Source organism: Temnothorax longispinosus, unplaced genomic scaffold, assembly GCF_030848805.1.
Source record: "Temnothorax longispinosus isolate EJ_2023e unplaced genomic scaffold, Tlon_JGU_v1 HiC_scaffold_32, whole genome shotgun sequence".
NCBI classification, from domain to species: Eukaryota; Metazoa; Arthropoda; class Insecta; order Hymenoptera; family Formicidae; genus Temnothorax; species Temnothorax longispinosus.
This window is the reverse complement of record NW_027270143.1, coordinates 56445-62948: the sequence shown is the minus strand read 5'-3', so window position 1 is coordinate 62948 and position 6504 is coordinate 56445. Positions and strand designations below refer to the sequence as shown.

Genomic DNA, 6504 nt, shown 5'->3' with positions numbered 1-6504 from the left:
AGAAGCCTGTTGCCATTTTTGATTATGAGAGTATCTAGAAAGGGGATGGCCTCATTTACCTCCAATTCGTGAGTAAATTTTAAACGGGGGTGATAGTTATTAAACGCGTCAAGGACATCCCCAATTTTATCCTTAGGAATTACGGCAATAACATCATCGACATAACGGCGGAAAAACGACAGAGAAAAATTAAGCATAGCAAGACAGTGAGTCTCTAAATCCTCCATCACAATATCCGCTAATATTGGTGAAAGCGGGGATCCCATCGGACTGCCAAAGATCTGTTCATATGTGTCACCATCAAAAAAGATGTGAATAAACACTCCGTTGTTAGCAAGCACCGACTTACACACGGGCATAATTTTAAATGGTCCGATACGAAAATCATGCATAGGGAGAGATATGTAAGGAAGAGGGAGATTGCAGAGATGTTTTACATAAAAAAAGAACAAAAGAACACGATTCCTATCTTAAAATTGCCGTGTTAAGTCGATAGTCGAATTTATTGTTGCCTTTTTACCGCGATGCTGATTGGTTATCTCGATTGATTGCCGCGCCGTAGCTTGCTTCATCCCGTGAGGGACTGTCATCGCGGAGTGTGGCGAGTTTCGTGCGAGCTTCGTGCGTGTAGTGCGTCGTGTGTGTGTCGTGATGTGACAGCTCTCGAGGTTAATCGTCCCGCGTCGTGTCGCGAGGTTAATATTATTATTAATGTGATCTCTCATCATTATTATAAATATAAAATCTTTAATTCTGAATTTCGGTCGCGTCACGCAAGGATCGAAGTGCCACGCGAAATATCAGCGGATCGGAGATAGGTATTATAGTGACAGTCGTGATCGTTATTATGTTTATGCGAGCGTTACTTCTGTATAGTAATTTACGATAATTTACTCGTTTATTACGCGGGATGAATTATCATAAACTACTACAAAACCCCGCTTTACGTGGAGGAATTATCATATATAAGTACATACAGAAGTAACGCTCGCGTAAACGTAGTATACGTGACAGATAGTGTGTGTGTGTGTGTGTGTGTGTGTGTGTGTGTGTGTGTGTGTGTGTGTGTGTGTGTGTGTGTGTGTGTGCGCGCGTGGAAAAATGCGACAGGAGTAAAAAAGCAGCGTCAAGTACGTCAAGCATGTGTGTATCTATATGGATGTGTAAAAATATATTGCTTATAATTTACTAATTCATCAAACAATAATTTTAATTAATCAGATAAATTTTTTGACAGCTAGATCAAATATTTATCAGGTTATCGTGGTTATGTGAAGAAGTTCTCAACATGTGATTAATGAAAAAGAAGTAAAGAAGAAGAAATCGGAGAGGGTGTCGTGTTATACTACATAATCACCAAGAAATGGAAAGATCACATATAGATTATTTTGTTTGTGGTAAGATTATTATATATATGTATGTATATTACGTATCTATGCTGATATATATATATATATATATATATATATATATATTATTATATATACGTACTATTATTAAAATCAATAAAATTACCAATTTTATCACATGATATAATATTATAATACAATAACGTAACAATGTATATACAGGGTGTGCTATTTTAAATACTCCAGGGAAATCTAAAAAAATATGGAAGATGTGGAAAAACGTTTTAGACAAAAGTTGTAGGATATCAAGGAAGTCAAATAATGGTAAAACTAATTTTCAAAAAATCGTTATATAAAGGTCATCGTTATTTTTTTATACAGAATTGTATAATTTTTTTTTTTATAATATGATTCTTCTAATTATTCTACATATAAAGGTATTAAGGTAGAGTTATCAAAATAGTTTACGAAATATTTCATATTTTATTCTGGTACTTTTTGACATAAAATATAAAATATCTCGTAAACTATTCATTTTTTGGTAACTGTACTTTAACACTTTTATGTACAGAATAATAAGATGAATCAATTGGTGCAAAGAAAACGTATTGTTACTTTGCAAAAAAGATAATTATTGTAGTTTATATAAAGCAATTAAACTTTAACTTTTTATTATACAGTTACATCGAATAATTTTGGAAACAGAGAGAGAAAGAAGAGAATAGAAAACTTCGTACTTCGGGCCTAAGCAGAATGGCTGTCTTGACAGTGTTTTATGCCTTAAGTCTTTGTCTTATGTAACGCACAATACTGTACAGTATTGTGCGTTACATAAGACAAAGACTTAAGGCATAAAACACTGTCAAGACAGCCATTCTGCTTAGGCTCTACGAAACTGTCAACAATGTTTAAGACTTGAGAGTCTTGAGAACACAAGACAGTATTGTGCGTTACGAAAGACAAAGAATTAAAGCATAAAACATTGTCTTAAAATTATAAGTCAGCCATTCTGCTCAAGCCCTTCCTTAGAAGATTGAAATGCCTTCAGTGACTCATAGAAAACTTTATTTAATAGGTAAGCAGGGAATATAAAGTTAAATTGTTTCATTTATTACTTATATCTGTTTATATGTGACATATGAGATTACAAGGATAACTATGTTTTGATATTAACTATTCACACTTGAAATCTAGCTACCGTTATGTAAACTTTAGATTTTCACTACGAGTAATGAATATAGAAACGCAGTCTATATGAAGTAATTAAACTTTTTATTTTTACAGAGTTACATCAAGCAATTTTAGAAACGGAGAGAGAAAGAAGGAAATAAAAAAAACATCGTTCTTCTCTTAGAAAATTAAAATGTTTTAAAATTTAAACGCCTCATGAAAAGCTTTGTTTAATAGGTAAGTGAGTAATAAAAAGTTTAATTGCTTCATATAAGTTACGTTTCAATATTCATTGCTTGTACTGAAAATCTAAAGTATACGTAACAGTAACTGTATATTTTTAGTATGGACAGTGAATATCAAGACACAGTTATACGTGACCTTGTATCTTTATATTACATATTTAAGCAAATATAGATAATGGATTATTATTATTGCATTATATTATAGTGTTATTATATTACATTCAGACAGCTAAAAAATTCTCGCGTAGTGCAAAGCAAGTAAAAGTTTGTAGATTTCTCCAATGAATATTAAATCACCTCATGAAAAGCTTTATTTAATGAAGAATAGAAAGTTTAATTACTTCATATAGGCTGCGTTTTAATATTCATTACTTATGCTGTACTGCATAAAAATTTTTTAGCTGTCTGAATGTAACGCAATAATACTATAATATAATTCAAAAATAGTAATTAAGATAGTAATAATTAAAAATAGTAATAATTATTATTTACAATTGCTTAAATATGTGTAATATAAAAATACAAGGTCCAGTATAACTGTGTCTTAATATTTACTGTTTGTACTGAAAATCTATAATTACTGTTACGTATACTTTCAATATGCAATGAATATTAAAACGTAGCTTATATAAAACAATAAACTTTTTGTTACAAAATTTTATCGAGTAAACAATAAGTATGAGATTATACGACCGTGTAAGATACAATCAAACAAGGAAAAACGCCGTAAACGGTCAGGACTGGATCTTGCTTGTCCGAATAATATATACTAATTCTTGAGTGACTTTCTACGTACAATTCTTTTTGTCAATGGCAGATTGACATCAATTGATATCAATTTAATTGTGTGATTGTATCGTTCTGGCTTTGGTTGAGACTGCGTTATGACCGTTGGTAACGGCGCGTGGTCTGCCATTGACAAAAAGAATTGTACGTAGAAAGTCACTCAAGAATTAATATATATTATTCGGACAAGCAAGATCCAGTCCTGACCGTTTACGGCGTTTTCCCTTGTTTGATTTTATCGAGTAATTTCGAAAATAGGAATAGAAGGAAATATATAGTTTTGTCTTCTTCTTCGAAGAATAATTTGTCTTTAATTGTGTAGAATTCATTTAAAAGATACGTGAGGAATAAAAAGTTATTATTTTATTAATACTTTTGATAAATATTGAGTATAACGGCCTCTCTCCCAATTTCTTTGAAATTTCCAAATTTTGTATATTTCTCAGATAGCACAGCTGATCTTTATGAATTCATAAAGATCAGATTCGGATCTTTTTGAATTCATAAAGATCAGCTGTGCTATCTGGGTTTTAAATCATAAAAAAGATTTTATGAAAGAAAATCGTCGCTCATGTTTCCCGTTTTTTATTAATACTTAAAATATCACGATGTCGGTAAATAAGAAATGATAATTTACAGATATATATAATATTTTGTTTCTTATTTTAATTAGATCCAGTGAAATATATACTATGATGGAATGTGAACTCCTATACTAGCGCCCGGGCCACAAGAAAAAAAATAGGTTGCTTTGAGGCCATTTCTTATTTCTGTCTCTGTTTAGCGAATTTTTGATTGGTCAATGATTTTCCATTCTTCACGAAAAGTATAGTAACAGAAAAGGAGGGTTGGCCGCTATTTTCCCTCCCTCTCGCTCGTCCCGTTTTCTTCCAGAGTGAAGTGAGCCGAGTTCACACATATACACACACACACATTCCAGTTTAGTGTATAGTTTACTGATTAGATCATATTATGTTCCACATAAATATATATTTTAAAATCATAATCTTTGTTAATAAAGCAGAGAATAGTAAAAAAGATAAATACATAGTATTCAAAAGCTGTATATATCCATTAATGTATATCCATGAATGTATAATATCCATGAATGTATATCCATAAATATATATCCATAAATATATATCCATAAATTATTATTTCAATTATCATTTCCTTACTGGCCGACATTGTAATATTTTAAGTGTATTAATTACATAATAAGCGACAAATTTGTTTAAAATTTGAAAATTTCAGAGGAATTGGAGAAAATGCTGTTATACTACATATTTAACTTTTAGAATACTCTGTATTTATGCTTTCTATTACTATTAATTAATATTATTGTTAGAATTAAAAAGATCAAAACTTTTATTATTAGTTGTACCTATAATACACATAGTATATATATTATGTAAGAGAAAGGGGAATAAGGTGACGAATTGTTAATTTTTCTAAACTAATAACAGATAACGAGTTGATGCTGAACATTAAAGGCTTTAGATAATAATGAATAATTTACTTGCAGTTTGATTTCAATCTGTTTTACAAAAACATACAATAGGGTAACTCCGGTATATACGCTGCAGCTAAGGGAATCTTAATTTATCGAGTACTATTTACTATGTTTAAGGCAAATAAAGTATACCAATAAAAACTTTATACTGTCTACTATTATAAAGAAAATAGAAACATAAAATATTCATTTTTTGTATTTAATAAAAAGAACTTAGAAACTCTTGCATTTTTGCCATATATCCCAGAAGGGTGGGTTATATAACATTCATGGGTAAAATATATTATGGGTAAATATACTAATATACTAATAAAATGTCATAATAAGTTATAAAATGTTTGTAAGAAGTTTATTAAGATGTAAGAATGATAAACAGATTATAAAGCTGAAAAATTTTAGAAGGAAAATAGAAGAGCGATAGATGCATTAAAGATTATTGTTATACGATCCAAAAAAGAAGGAAAAAGAACGTAGGAGATTTCGAGTTTTACAAAGTATCCGTATTATTGCATAAATCCCGCATGCTAACTTGCCGTATATCCTAAACACAGGAGAGATATACAAGATATTAAGTTAAACAAAAAGTACAAGAGCTATGCAATTGTATTTTGCTGTATTCTATTATTTATTATCTCTCTACACTTATGTATCATGAAATAACCATTAAAAACCTTTTCCCTACAGTAATTATTTTACGTAGGTCGTAATACAAGATCGCGCTTCTTACTACGGTGAGAAATCAATTCAAATCACGACAGTTTTGTTAACCCATTGGCTGTTTAAGAGAATTTTACTATTTGGGCCAAAAGTGTGTTGAAAAAAAGTTTATCGAATTATTATGAAACTTGATACCCTTATGTTTTTTGGGTCTCTGAATCCGAATATGATGTCAGATTTACAAAATTCAAAATGGCGGATCCAATATGGCGGATCAAAATTACAAAAAATGGTCTGATTTTCATCAAATTTGGTACCCTTATGTTTTTTGGGTCTCTGAATCCGAATATGATGTCAGATTTTCAAAATTCAAAATGGCAGATCCAATATGGCGGATCAAAATTACAAGAAATGTTCTGATTTTCATGAAATTTGGTACCCTTATGTTTTTTGGGTCTCTGAATCCGAATATGACATCAAAATTAAATAATGGCGGGTCCAATATGGCGGATCAAAATTACAAAAAATAGACGGAATTTTATTATTATTTTGAAGTTATTTAGATCTCCGAATCTAAATTTAACATTAGCGCCATATTACATCCGCCATTTTTTAATTTTGATGTCATATTCGGATTCAGAGACCCAAAAAACATAAGGGTACCAAATTTCATGAAAATCAGACCATTTTTTGTAATTTTGATCCGCCATTTTGAATTTTGAAAATCTGACTTCATATTCGGATTCAGAGACTCAAAAAACATAAGGGTATCAAATTTCATGAA

At 30.5% G+C, this 6504-nt stretch overlaps 1 long non-coding RNA gene across 3 annotated transcripts; it reads left to right on the top strand.

Moving 5' to 3' along the window:
• The first annotated feature begins 460 nt into the window (after positions 1-460).
• Positions 461-5824, top strand: LOC139824310 (uncharacterized). Of its 3 annotated transcripts, none has more exons than XR_011735073.1 (6): positions 461-818; positions 1238-1397; positions 1572-1673; positions 2030-2424; positions 2634-2756; positions 5076-5824. It is a non-coding gene; the product is annotated as an uncharacterized lncRNA (long non-coding RNA). The 3 variants fall into 3 exon arrangements; XR_011735072.1 differs by having other exon boundaries at positions 4224-5824; XR_011735071.1 differs by having other exon boundaries at positions 462-818; positions 2634-5824.
• Positions 5825-6504: the final 680 nt, after the last annotated feature.